Source organism: Podarcis liolepis (assembly GCF_965112155.1).
Source record: "Podarcis liolepis genome assembly, chromosome: 5".
Taxonomy (NCBI): Eukaryota; Metazoa; Chordata; class Lepidosauria; order Squamata; family Lacertidae; genus Podarcis; species Podarcis liolepis.
In genome coordinates, this window is record NC_139556.1 from 23,580,385 (window position 1) to 23,595,790 (window position 15,406).

A 15,406-nucleotide genomic window follows, 5' to 3' on the forward strand; every position below is an offset into this window, starting at 1 on the left:
TGGATTTAGCAGTGCAATTATTACTAGTTAAGCACAGGAGCATGTCAGGTTTGTTTTGCTGTTCTCACAACAGAAAGCTTTTATTGCATGGGAAGAACAGAAGGGTCATTGGAGAAAGCTTCTCCTCCTTACAGAGGGGAGGAGTTGTGAGCAGGAGCCGTTTCCCGTGTTGGCAGGGGGCGTTTAGGCCCCTGCCCAGCTGGCCTGGCTGCCACGCCACACCCCCAGGTAGCCAACCAGTCAGGTGGAGGCTTGGGGGCGGGGTTTAGCCACTCAAATGCGGCCGTGGCAGTGCTTCCCTTTCATTGTGCTCCTGGTTTTCCTCTGATCACCAACCCACCCTCCCTTTAGTTCATTGCCTGGTTCTTGACATTGCTATGGACCTCTGGTTGGTCGCCTTGGTTGTCCAAGGGGCCTGGTAGGAATTTTTATCCAACTGGCAAATTGGTATCGGTCACTTGGTTTTTCGCCTACCTCGTAGCAAATCATCACAACTTTGTGGGTATTGGCAGTTAGGCATTGGAATATGTTTGTGTATTGGAGGGGAGGGTGTGGCCATCACCTACCCCTCCACTTTATGGGTATTCCGGTAAAGGAATCCAGCGGTCGTGGATCCTCTCCGATGCCTTTGCTGGTGGCTAGGGCCATGGCACGACCCCCAGTGATATCAGGGGGAGCTTTCAGTTGTATTTGCATCAACAGGCTCCTCCCACTGGTGGTTAACCCTTGATAGACTCACCCCTCCCTGAGGGGGTGGAGTCACTTGCTGTGGTTTATCCAATGCCTAAGCTAATACCTCTCACATGCTAAAAAAGTTGTGGCCTTTTATAGCCCATTAACCTTATATACCTTGTCCATGTGTCTTTCTTATCCTCAAGCAGGTGGCAGGTCCTCGAATCACAAAAGAAACCTATTATCTCTTGATCATTTTCAGTCTTACTTATCAGTATATACATTACACTGAAACAAAGGGATTTTGTATCAGTTTACACATGAATGTTACAATTTATTACTTGGGCACAATGCTATGCAACCATTTCTGTTTGTAAATGGGGCCATGCAACAAAATGTTGCAGTGTGAAGTGCTTCACTTCAGGGTACCAGGCTTTCCATTCCATCCTCTCTGTAAAAGTTGGTCAGTATTCTGTTCAGCCTTGTATACCTGAAGGAGCGTCTCCACCTCCATCATTCAGCCTGGACACTGGGATGATGGTGGTGGTGATGATGATATGATGATGGTGATAATTCCTATTGAACGTGTTCAGTCTTCATGGACTGTTTTGTGCACAGAGTGAGAAACACTAGTATTCAATCCTAGCTACATGAAAACCCTGAGTTTCCCCACTGGTTTCTATGGAGAGTTCTTATTTCCATCACTGAAGACACTGAAAAATAGCTTTTTATTTTGATCCGGGAAATGACCTATCAAGACAATGAGATGCTCCATTGTCCCCACTCTCTCTCTCTCTTTCTCCCCCCATCCTCCACTTCCTGCTCTCCTTTGACAGCTTCTCTGTTCCATTCCCTCTCCCACCCAGATTTGTTTTTCCAGCATCAGGGAGACACCTACCTGTTGCATCCTGGAGGTTAGAGCTGCTTCATTGTTCGTGTAGGAAAATTTGTTTTGGTGTCAGTAATTCACCTTTCCATGTTGTGCTGCACAACAACATGCTTTGGTCTCAATTCTACATTGTCTAGTTCACGTGTTAGTGTTGCCCTGTAGTTACCTGTCTGCATGTGTTCATACCTGCATGTCTGTGCCTGCGCACACAAAAATGAAATAGCTTTTTATAGGTAAAATAACAAAGGAATCATTTTGTTTAAGGTTGCTTGGCTGTACATAATTGGTTTTTTCTTGCATGTATATTAAAATACATATTTTAGCAAATGAATTGTTACTGCATGGGAAGCATCAAAATTCTTTTTGTGCACTTGGTTCGCTTCAGTGAAAGATTCTTATTCTTGAAAACTCTGGCAATATAGGTGGATGCCATGCTTTCTGAAGCCTTTTCCTTCTTTTAACTGAATGGGCTATGATTTCATATAATATTATAGTCAGTTAGCGTTTATAGGTTCTTGAGATACAAACTCCCTAGTGCTTCATTAGATCACATATTGCGGAGCCAGTTGATATAGTATCTTTGGAATGAAATGGGACATAAGAAGCTTCCTGTGCTGAGTCAGATCATTGGTCCAGCTCACTGCTGTCTGCTAGCTGACAGTGCCTCTCTGGGGCTTTAAACAGGGGTCTTTCTGCCTGAGATCATTTAGACTGGAGATGCCAGTGGTATAATCTAAGTCGTTTTATAAATGCAAAGCCGCATGTTCTATTGCTTTGTGCCCCTCATCTCACAAAGCTACATCACCACTACATGCATGGGAATTTTCCTTTACTGCATTCCAAAAAGTCACCATGGCACCTTTTGTGGACAATTAGCAATTTAGAAAACCTCTGGAAGAAAATAAATATGTTGTAGGGTTTGACATTAACATAAAGGCGGGTAAAGATTCCAAAGCACATTGTTTAGATCTGCCCAATGAAAATACTTGAGTCCTTTAGTCCATATTAAGCTGTTTCAGATGTAATTGTTATTATTTTTTGCTACATTCGTTTAATGCCAATGCGTTTGCTGCCCTGAGTTCCTTTGGGAGGAATGGTGGGATATAAATTTAACAAATATAATTAAATAAAAATATTGGAAAGTTTGGACATGGAAAGACATCTGAAGGCAGTCCTCTTTAGAGAAGCTTTTAATGTTTAACAGACTACTATATTTTAATACTTTGTTGGAAGCTGCACAGAATGGCTGGGGAAATCCAGCCAGATGGGCAGGGTATAAATTTATTTATTTATTTATTTATTTATTTATTTATTTTATTATTATTATTATTATTATTATTATTATTATTATTATTATTATTATTACTACAAGTAGGAAATGGCATGCATCCTGCATGTGGATTGCTACATATTTATTTGTGTATTATTATTTTTATCTTACAGTCTATTCTTCCAATAGAAAGCTTGTGGTCACTTAGGGGAGGATCATGATTTTCTCTCATCTGAGCACTGATTGAGTCCCCAAATCCTAAACTTCACCAGTGCTAAAGGAGTAAGCGAATAATCACATTCATTGCACGTGACTTGCACGTTATTTCTGTTACAGGAGTGCCTTGTGCCTAGTGTTTAATGAGTGTGTTGGTGCTATCTTAAAAAGAAAAGAAAGTCAGCAAGTCAGCATTGCTTTCATCTGTTCTGCCGTGTGTTAAAATATCTCCAAAGATGCATTTTAATTAACTGCACGGGTGTTGGGCCCGAGGCAGGCTGTGTGGAGAAGAGTAAATCCCTCTGCTCTCTGGTGATAGCAATGTCCCCAGTTGCAGCTGTGCATGAAAGAATGTGGGGTGTCCGATTCAGAGACATGGGAAGTCCCTGTGCAAAACTAGCTGCTCTTGGTGCTTGGAACCAACTTAATGCATGCTAGATAGCAGTTCACTTGAAAGATTCAATCGGCAAATCTTTCCCAAAGTGAAATGGAATCCTTTTTCATGCCACATTTCCTTCCCCTTTGGACCTGCCAAGACCCCACATGATCCCTAAATTATTAAATTAGGGCTTTCATGATCATCCGAAGGTCATGGTGCCTAATGTGTGCTAATGTGATGGAAGTGTCAGATACAATTATCTTTGGCAGTAAAACATGGTTTTATAGCCCTAAATACAATAAATTAGAGTGGGCTGCTCAGACTGCTGTCGTCAGGGATATTTCTGCACCATTAAGGTCTGATGAGGAAGTCAGGTCTTTGCTTGGATGCTGGGGAGAAGCAGAAAGAAGGGAATTGGTTTGTTTCACTTTCTGTCATTGCTGCTGCTGCTGTTTGATGGATTAAATATCAGAGTGATTTTCAAATTCCTCATCTTGTCTTGGGGGCAAAAATCCAAGCGGATCCACATTATGATGATTCTAGTGTTTTCTTTGCAGCTGTCACTCTCTGGTGTATTTCTTTTGCTTCCCTTTGTGAAAGGCTCCATCTTTAAATCCTCGGCTATCTCTTTGGGCACAGCCAAGCAAACTGTAACTGATTTATCATAGCTTGTCTACACATCTCGTTCCTCCAGGGACAACCAGATAATGAACCACCATGCCTGGGATGTAAGAAAATACAACCGTTTAATTTTGCTTTGCACTCGTATCTGTGAATAACTTAATTATGGCAGTTTCCAGGTGGGTTCCAGTTTGGCTGACGAAGTTGCTCCCTTTGAAGGTGCAAGCCCAGCCAATCAGCTGCTTAGCACCGAAAGCTCATCTTCCAGTGAGGTTTCTGTAACTGCTAATCAGCTGATCGGTGGTTTCAGCAACCATCTTTTAGCTTTGACAGGTGTCAATAATGTGATGCTTTTATGCCAGTTGATTGGCAGGTGGTTGGTTCTGCCCACCTGCCAAAGTTGGTCCATTCTTGTCTCTTGGCACCAACATGTTGAATTACTAGTTGGGGCAATCAAGTATCACTTTCATATGTGATTTACTTTACAAAAGATCTGAAACCGCACCTTTTCTATGCTCTTCTAAAAGGATGTGCGATTCATGGGGAAGGGAGGGGAAATTATTCTGCTCAACATCGATCTGTTGTCATATTAGTTAATTCTGGAACGTCAAGCTCTTCCTCACCTTCCAAAGCACATGTCTGAATAGATAAGGAAGACAAAGCCAGGTAACCCAGCTGGGAGTAATAAAACAGGGTAAATTACCATTGTCTATAATCTGTCTTAATAGAGTCGGATGCTACAATTAACTGCTACTATATCTCTTTTCTGCCTGTAAGCAAAAAACCCCATACAGATAGCAGGCGATAGGAGGGACGGAAGGGAGAAGGGATCAATTTTAATTGAAAATTCTTGTAGCTTTGCTGTTGAAAGGCATAAGAGACAGTGCCAGATTGTGAAAGGCTTGTCTCGGATAGCTGAAGGGTATTAAGAGAGAAGGGAAAAGTTCACTCTTCACAGAATAAAGTCCAACACCTTTGTGAACCTGAACTATTAAAAATGAAACCAAAACTTCAGTCCTTTGGCTTGAGTAATTGTAGAATGGGTATCGTAAAATTTTGGGGAAGGATTTTGCTGTCTAAAGTAATCCCGTATGTTTAACACTAGCATATTCTTCAGGGGGGGGGGTTAAGTTTTTTCCATTGGGCGGAAATACCATTGTCATGCCAAACTTGAGTTGCTGAGTTTACATACTTGGAGAACTCCCCAGCAGGTACCCTGCCCAGGCCCTTTGGGGCTTTTGAGGCACCCAATGCTCTCTCTTCCCTTGTGTTAAAGTGTGGGCTATGCTGGCTGCTTTCTGCTTTCCAACGGGATTATTATAATTATTATTATTTTGCTTGTCAATCTGATTTGCCTTGCTTTCAGGGATTTTCACCTGCTCCTGCTTGGAAAGAGCAAGTCATTTAGGTGGCTGTTGGTGCTGTTGGCTCCATATCTATTAACTAGGTCAGGGGTCTGCAACCTTTAAGACAAAAAGAGCCACTTGGACCCGTTTCCGAAGAAAGAAAAAACTGGGAGCCGCAAAACTCGTCATTATAAAAATAACTTTTTTGTCACTTTTAAAAAATTATTTCTTTGTTTGACCCCTCAGAATTACTCCTCCTCATAGAAATAAACGTTAAATTCACGAGTTACCTTTTTGTGTGTGTGTGTTCTTCACTCCCCTTCAAAACAGTGACCAGCGTACATGCCCCCTTTCAATGCAGTGACCACCGTACATGCCCCTTACAATGTAGCGGGCGGGCGGGTGGGAAGGTGACGTCGGGACGGTGCGTGACTAACACATGCACCGCCCCCATGCGACGTCACAGCCAGTACAGCGCCCGCCACAGTGGGGAGTGTCGGGGCGCACAATGCGCCTCCTCCCCTTGCTAGTATCCGCCCCGGAGCCACGGCAAAGGTGTAAAAGAGCCACATGCGGCTCCGGAGCCGCGGGTTGCAGACCCCTGAACTAGGTTGAGAGTTGGTCACACTGGGAAGGAGACTGCCAAAAGAACAAGAACAGACAAGAATCTTGTGAAGAACCAGAGGTGACTTTTAAAGTCACTGGGGACTCCCAAGACTTGACACTCAGAGCTGTGGGATCTTTGGGGTGAGGTCAGTGTGAATGTGTGTCTGGGGAAAGCTGGTCCTGCTCTCTTGGGTGAGCAACACTTTGTGTGAACCAGCCCTAGAGGGACAAAAATGCAACCATTTTGACTTAACAAATTTGTGGCTCTGACTAACTGTGGGCTGCTTCAGAGCTCACTGTTGTTAACCTAGTTGTACAAATGGGGATTGCACAGCTCACATTTTCTGATGACACACAGCTTAGGTGAAACATCTAACTCTGAGAAAAGCAGAGATAAAACTCAGCAGATTCTAGGGAAGCTAAAGACGGGCGAAGAAAAAAATCAATAGAATGAGGTTTAATCAGGATAAATGTGGAAATGGTTCCTTTGGGAAAGAATAAATTGGTATGTAAGGATAATCCAGGAGAAAAAAAATGTCAGCTAGGAAGCCACTCTGAAGGGGGAAGATTCTAAACTGGAAATAACAGGGTGTGGGAGATTAAATTTGGATATACATCTTGATGAAGCGAAATGTTCTGTGAAGTATGTTGTTTATACAGAATGAAGACAGTGATCCTGGCTTTACAGCAGCACTGCATAAGCCACTGACTTTAAATTGTGTGTTTCTCTCTTTGTTATCTATATTATTATGTGCTACAGGGGAATGCATACTTTTTAATAGCACCATCTTATGCATACTTTCTTAGAAGTAATTCTCGCTGAGTTTGTTTTGACTTACTCCCTGTTTCTCTAACTGCACAGAGAAAACAGCATGAACCATGACTGGCCCTAACATGGAGCTGTTGTCAAAAAGTGAATCCTTCTGATAATTTCTATAGGTATATGTCTTTCAATGATATGTGAACTCTGCTTGGGGTTCCTCTAGAGTTGGTTGCACTACTGCACTGGAAGCTTCATGGTGAATATTTCCTATGTTTCCTGATTAAGGAATTTTTTGCTCAATTACCTTTTGAATTAATGGAGTCATTGGGGTGTTTACATGTTACATTCAGTGAGTGTGCAATCTATGCACCTGTGTACCCCAAAAGGTTGGGGGATGTGTGGTGAAGTACATCTGGAAAGGGACACGGGTTGTGGCAGGAAAACAAAAAGCCCTTAGAGGTTCGCTCTTTGCATGTTGGAAGTGGTCCATGCTGGCTGTGACTTGACCAGCCACTCCCTGAACTGAGAGCAAACCCCAGAGTCCCCCTCTGCTGTAACGCTGGTGAGAGAGTGCCGAGTTCTGATGAGCTCCAAGGGCAAATTTTGCAGCTTAGCAAACCCTTGACAACTGCTACCTTTGCTTTATAATTCCCAAGTTCTGCAGTCTACAATTTTCCAGAAGCTCAGTTCAGATGCAGTGATAGCTTGTTCGCCTGCATTCCATACATTTATTGACTGTTTCTTTGTAACCTGAAATCTTTAGTTGTTAATATTCATATTACAATTTGATTCAGCTCTTCAGAACCTGTCTTCTCAGCTTTGGGATTTTGAGTATATGTTCATATTGATTACAATTATTTGATTTTTAAAAACCAGAATAGCAAAAAGGTCACTTATAAAGGCAAGCTCAGGCTCTGTTCATTACCTTTCCATATTATCTCTCTCTCTCTCTCTCTCTCTCTCTCTCTCTCTCTCTCTCACACACACACACACACACACACACACACACTTTTTAAGATGAATCTTTTCTGTCTCCCTCCTCTGAGAAACACAAGTTGGTAAAGATTGCTTCAGCAAACGGGAGAGTTCCCCCAGGCATAATTGTCTTGTAAGTCGACTTCTGTTTTTAATTAATTAATTGCCTTGGTTCTCCAGCTTTTGCTATACATCTTTTCTTTTCTCTCTGCGATAGAAGGATTTAATTCCGTAGCTCCCAGCAACATCACATCTTATTATAAGCACTTTCATTATAACAATGCATCTTAATTATACTTGAAATGCTTTGAACTTGAGAATTCTGCTTTAATGAGTGTGCTCTGTGCATTGTACTGTCTTCTCAGAGGTGTTTAACTGAAGATGTGAGGTCTTCATTGGATCCTGTAGCCTGGTTCAGTTACTGACTGGCCTGGTGCGCCAGTTCATTCATGTGATGGAAGACTAGGCATGTGCCACTCTCTTCCCCGTGCACCTGAAGTAGTTTGCAAGGTGTGCAGGAGAGCTGAGCTGAAACCGTCCTGTTTTCCATTTCCAGGAAAGCACTGTTTTTCTGTGTGCTGCCAAACACCCTCCATGTAATTTTGACCCTGGTCCTTTGAAGGATATCTGCGGATGCTCCAAAGGCTGCTTTAGAAGGCTCAAGGCAACTGGCCTACCCTTTCCTACCAAGCGCAGAGAAGTCCCCTAACCCAACTGAGCCAGGGGAAAGGAACCTGTTGTTGGACTCCAACTCCCATCAGCCACAGCCAGCATGGCTAATGGTTACAGATGATAGAAACAGAAGTCCAACAACATCTGTAGAGCCACAGGTTCCCGACTTCTGGTTTACATGGAGTCCTTTTATGTACGGTGGTCACACATCTCATGCTCACTTTAACATACGTGATAACAACCTTACATGGGTAGTGTGGGGATAAATAAGTGAATAAATGGAAATCAGAGGGAGCCCACCATTCCTCACATTTCATTTATTCCCTTTTTACCCACCCGCACACCCAGCAGGTTTTCCTTGCTTACCAGGCTCTGCTAAGGTTGCAGGATAGTCCCCCCAAAACTTCCCAGAGTATCATTCCAAGAGGCTGGAAAGAAGCCCTCAACCATGTTTGCCAACCTCAGGAAATGAGGGGGGAGAGGTCTGGGAGCATCCCAGAGGTCAGTAAGGAAAGTGCCGCCATACTTGCTAGGCTCTGGGATGGTGATGGGAAGGCTCTCAAAGTGACCATCCCCAAACCTGGTAAGCAACCTTACAGCGTGGAGCGGAGGGGAAGCAATTCTGGGGTTTCCTGACTTTGCTTTTGCTTTTGCATGCAGACCCTAAGAACCGAACCCTCACGTAAGTGGTTGACCAATTAAATTCTTTTGTAAGCCCTCCCCTAAGGCCATGTGATTGTACATAACCCCACTCTAGCTCTGACATCAGGCCTTCGTGTGAGTGATGAGGAAAGAAAAACTCACAGAGGGTATATATAACTTTTTTGGGGGGGGTTTACTTATTAAATTGTATGTTGTTGTTGTTTAGTCGTTTAGTCGTGTCCGACTCTTTGTGACCCCATGGACCAGAGCACACCAGGCACTCCTGTCCTCCACTGCCTCCCGCAGTTTGGTCAAACTCATGCTGGTAGCTTCGCGAACACTATCCAACCATCTCGTCCTCTGTTGTCCCCTTCTCCTTGTGCCCTCCATCTTTCCCAATATCAGGGTCTTTTCCAGGGAGTCTTCTCTTCTCATGAGGTGGCCAAAGTATACTGCCCCTCATCTGAAGACCACAGGGTGGCGCACAACATGAAAATACAAAATGAGAACACAAAATACATAATAAAGACAAGAATGAGAACAGACCAATAGCCTCACTCCCACAAACACATTTTAAAGGGCATAGACTGTTAATCAGTCAAAGGGCTGGTTAAAGAGAGACCTTTTCACCTGGCACCTAAAGATTTGCAATGAAGACACCAGGCGACCCTCCCTGCGGGAAACATTCCACAAGTGGAGAGACCATTCCACAGAAAAAGGTGCATCCCTGTGTTGCCTTCCTCCAGACCTCTCCTGGAGGAGGCACATAAAGAAGGCCCTTAGATAACGATCGCAGGGACTGTGTTTTGGTATGCAACCAAGGAAACGGGGGCAATTGGCAGGCCCCCAGTGGCTCCAGCCCACCGGCTGGTGTGCCAGGCGAACTCTAGTCCTTGGTGCAGCATGAATCTGCGACCCGAGCTTCAGAAGCTAGGGCACGCTACTCGGCAGAGTAAACTCTGCGCAAGCAGAAGTGGCAGGAGAAGGCTGTGTGAGCATATTTACAAGCAGTTTATTCAGCATACATCAGGACAAAAGAAAACATGTCTGATCTCCTTCGTGTCCAAAGCAAAGCGGCAAAAACAAAATCTATACACAAACGGAAGTTCCCAGCATACTGTGTTGGAGTGTAAACAGACATGTGACACACAACAATCATGCCTGTTCCTTAAGGTGGAATGGAATATCCCAACATCCTCCTCCTTTCCGTGTAACCTGTGTCGCAGTATTTCAGTTCAACTGCAACCGCTGTACATAAACCTTAAGCTGTTCTCTGTTAACAACCTTAGACAACAGATCTGTAAGAATTTCATTTCCTGGCATGTAGGACATCTGAATGAGTTTTTTCTGGATACCCTCTGGTGCATGAGGTAATTTATCTGCAAGCAGAGGTTCATATAAAAGGAATCTCCCTCAGCTTTTGCTGAGTTGGGTCAGAACACTGCATGTGACAGTGCTAGGCTGTGGCTGCAGCGCTTCTGGCAAGAACATAACAGCCTGCTGGATCAGTCCAATGGCCCACCTGGTCCCACAGAGGCCAACCAAGTGACTGTAGGAATCCTGCAAGCAGGACCTGAGCCACAAGAGCTCTCTCCCCTCCTGTGGCTTCCAGCCCCTGGTAGAAGCATTGCTGCCTTTGACTGTGGAGACAGATCATAGCCATCATGGCTGGTAGCCATCAATACACAAAAGTGTCCTTGTAAGACCAGGGATGGGGACTCTGCAATGCCTCTTTCCCACCACATACTTTAAGAGGGCTGTAGAAGTTTGGACGTGCCCTCTGGGCTGCCTTCTTGTTCACCCTGTTCTAATGCATGCGTCTATAAATTTCTTTTATTTTTTAAAGACTAGAGTGTTCTTTAATGAGCGCCGGACAAAGTAGCTTGCACTGCTCCTTATTCTGGCTTGGAAATGGGAGGCCTGACCTCAGATTGCTTCCTTAATAGGCCAGGATTGGCACTTGCCGACTGCCTTCCTCATCCCCCATTAGGAGAACTGTCAGGGAAGTTTAAGTGTGGCAAGCTCACGGTTCTCGACGCAAGCTCTTTGGGAGTGCATGGTGGGTTAATTGCCTTGAGGCATGTGACAAGGAATCCTAACTTGTGGAACAGCAACTTGTCGGCAAGGAATCACACGTGATGTGGAGCTCTGGACGCAGAGAGTCTTCGTCACCGTGGTAACCATTTGCACCTGCGAATGGAGGAGTGAGTCACTGGGCTGAGAGTCGGCATTCTTTTTATGGAACATCGGAAGCTATTCATAGTCAAGCTCTTGTATAGAGTAGAAAATCCCCCCTGTTTTTAACACCACAGATGCCTCTTGAGAGAGAGAGAGAAGGAGAAAATACTGAACATCATTTAATCATAAGTGCAGAATTAGTGTCTTGATGGATCAACCTAAGATCCAATTCAATCCTATTCCTTATCCCCACTTGATGAGCTTCCTGTTCTTCAAGGTGCTAGTCTCTCGCTCAGTTCCCCATTCCAAGGGCTGACCAGTTTAGTTCTGTGAATAGTGACCAGCTATTGCTAATCCAGACCTTCCAAGTGTTCCTATCTTCCAGGGACAGTCCTGGATTTACAGAAGCCATCCCAGTTTCTGAATTGATCCTGGAATGCCCCACTTTTTCTTAGGATGTCTCTATTTTCATCATAGAAATGTTGGAGGATATGGAAGGACCAGGGATTTTTTTCAGCGGAAACTCAATGGAAGTCCATACTGGAACCTCTCAGGTGGGCGCCATTGCCATTATAAGAGATCAAGGGAGGCATTTGTGATGATTTCCAGAACCTCTTTTTCTAGAAAAATAGCACTGGGTAGGACCTCCCTATTTTCATTGGAGAAATGTTGGAGGGTATCCTAATCTCTGTATCTCATTCAAATGAAGGCTAGCGTATACAATGCCGGACAGTTTCATTTCTTTCCCGACTCTGTACAGTTGGGTAATTGTGAAGCAGGTCACAATTAATGGCAATTTGTATACACAATTTGTATGTACAAATTTTCCAAAAAAACCCACTGAACTTTCCTGCAGTGAAGAATCAATTTTTGTGCCCGAAAATAAAAATAATGGAAATTCTGTTTCATTCCTATAACAGAGTATGGATATATCGGTATTGTCCACTCATAGGCAATCTGGGGATACATAGTTTTTAAATCTATATTCAGAGTCAGGCACGTACTGGAGGCCGATCATTATGTAGTGTCATAGCTGCTAATTTAAAACTGGAGTGATGCGTTGGAAGACTAGCGTTGTTTTTATCCTCCAGATCTAATCTGTTTAGGATCAGTTCATTTTCTTAGTTACCGCTGTATTTTAAGAAGGCAATTTTTCAGTTCTGTGCTAACATCATTTATCACCTCTGTACAAGGCTCTGACAAGACACTTGCCTTGTGATTATGCATAATAACAGCTGCCCTTTTCTGAACCTCCAAAGTTTGCACTCTGCTATCTCTGTGCAGCAAAAGTATTGGTGTAACTTCTTTGAGCGCCCAGTTCCTTCCCCCTGCTTGGCGCTGCTGTAACAAAGCCAAAGGGTTAGTTAATTTCTCATCCTGCCCTGTAACAGGCAAGATGTACACTTGGTGCTAAGTGTAGTGAAGAGGGGAAAGGGGCCAGGGCTGCTGTCCAGTTGTTTTATCTTCTCAAGGAGGAAATAGCAAATCTGACCTCTTAGCTGCCGAACGTCACTCAATTAATGTCTCGGCAAAGGGCAAGAGCAATGTCTCAATTCCATTAGGGATTAGGTGGAACAAAAGGGATGGTGCGAGAGCACCATGTTGGTAATCAATTCTCTGATTAACAAGACCAACCTTCTAGTAACCCCAAGAAACTTAATTAACGCAGAGCTTCTTCGGTCTCTCTTGCTCAGCGCATAGAAAGGAGCTCTTCATTCCCTAATGAATTCTCGTCTAGTTCTCAGGGTCCATATTGTGACAGCGTCCAATAACGTCATCTGGACAGACAGACAACTGAAATTGTCACAAAACCTAAGTGTTTTCAGCACAACACCTCAGTTTATATTAGGTTCAGGGAGCTTCTCCTAAGCAGGCCCATTCACTAAGAAGGCCCATTCACTGCCATGTGCTTCCATAAGGAGCTTTCATTGGAATAGGAGAAACTTTTTTTAAAAAAATTATGCATGTGTAAGGAGTGCTGCTGTGGATTTCATCTGGTTGCTTTGAATGCTGCCATAACTATTTGGACCAAGGGAAGGACTGTGACAGTGATAGAGCACATGCTTGGCAGGTTCAATCCCCAGCATCTCCAGGTATCGCTCCCTGAAAATATGGAGAGCTATCGCCAGCCAGTAGAGACTTGGGATGGAGAACCACTAGCCCTCCAGATACTGCTGGACGCCCAACTCCCATCAGCCCTGGCCAGCATGACCAATGAACAGGGATAATCTAGACCACAGGTCTAGTGCAGGGGTCAGCAAACTTTTTTAGCAGGAGGCCAGTCCACTGTCCCTCAGACCTTGTGGGGGGCCGGGCTATATTTTGGAGAGAAAAAATGAACGAATTTCTATGCCCCACAAATAACCCAGAGATGCATTTTAACTAAAAGGACACATTCTACTCATGTAAAAACATGCTGATTCTCCGACCGTCCGTGGGCCACATTTAGAAGGCGATTGGGCCAGCCTTGAGCCTTAGTTTGCCTACCCTGCACTAGTATATGCAGAACTAGATGGATCAGTAATCTGATAGTATAAGGTAGCTTCCTACATTTATATTGTTGCTGTTTGCAACTGGTGGTGCTCAGTGTCCTTACTTTGGAGTTTTTGTTTTCATTATTTATTTCATAACATTTGTACGCTGCTTGATTGTAAACAAACAAACAAAAACCCTCAAAGTGGTTTACAAAAAAGATACTGGTTTAAATACTGTATTTAAATACAGTCAAACTTTAGTTCCCAAACGCCTCCGTTTCGGAACGTTTCGGCTCCCAAATGCTGAAAACCCAGAAGTAGCTGTTCTGCTTTTTGAACATTTTTCAGAAGCCGAATGTCCAATGTGGCTTCCACTTGAGTGCAGGATGCTCCTGTAGCCAATCGGAAGCCACGCCTCAACAACTGAGGTCTGACTGTATTATGCTTGTATCCAGTGCTTTTTTTCCTGGGGGGAAGCAGGTGTACGCATACCCTTAAACATTTTGTGAATCTAAGTTTGGACTCCTTGAGGGGCAGTATTTCAATATGAGTAGGAAAATGAGAGTACCCCTAAACATTTTTTTAGAAAAAAGCACTGCTTGTTTCCTTTCCTTCCTTTATCTAGCGCTCATAGTGGTATTATTTCATTTTATCCTCGCAACAAACCTGTGAGCTAGGCTGAGCTAGGCCCAAGATTACTGAGTGAGCTTCATGGCTGACTGGAGCCTGAAACAAGGCTTTGTTAATCCAAGTTCTGTATCATCCACTTGCCACACAGGCTCTCAAAAGTGGCTCTTTATATCAGCCTTTCCTCACAGGATGTTTTCCAGAGGTTTTGGATTATAATTCCTATCATCCCTGACCATTGACCTGGCTGGCTAAGACTTATGGGAGTTGTAGTCCAAAACATATGAAGGGCACCAGGTCGGGGAAGGGTGCTTCATAACGTATTTGTCGAGCAAAGCACCTCAGGAATTCTTATGGGAGGATGAGCTGTTCACTATATATATATATATATGGAACCAAGAAAGGAATTAAAAGCAGAGAGCAGCAGCATTCATAACCTACACTTAAATGGATATCAGATTTCCTCTGCACACAGGTTCTGGTGCTGTATGAACAATGGGCCACATTTCAGTTGCTACAAATATATTGTGGCATTAATAAAAGGAGGGATATATCTACATTTATTTCTACACTGACAAACAAATTAAAATGGAAACAGGATTGCTGTGGACTTTAGCACTGAAAATAATAATTGCAGCTCTATTGGATTTTTACCATCTCCAATGCGTGTGTGATTTGCAACCTCTCTCCTTATCGGCTAAAAACAAGGTCCTTGTGTCAGAGTTCCAGAAATAACTGCATCCTCATCATGAATTTGAATATCCAGCTGGGATTTCAAATTGCAGCCCCAGAGAGCAAAGGCTAATGCATTAAAGCAAATTCCTCATTAGCGCCTTGAGCTTCTATATTGGGCTGTGCTACATATAAAAGGTTTGTGCTGCATAGATCAGTACAGAGAGGAAGGGATAGGGGGGGGAGAGATGATCTGAGGCTGTAATATGTTGTTTTTCCTTTGAGAATATCAACCTCATCTTGGTGGTTTTGTTGGGGATAATGATGATACCATATACTCAATCAGGATTTATAGCTGGTCTCACTTTAATCAAATGAGGCTAAAATCATCCTGGTGACCCTGC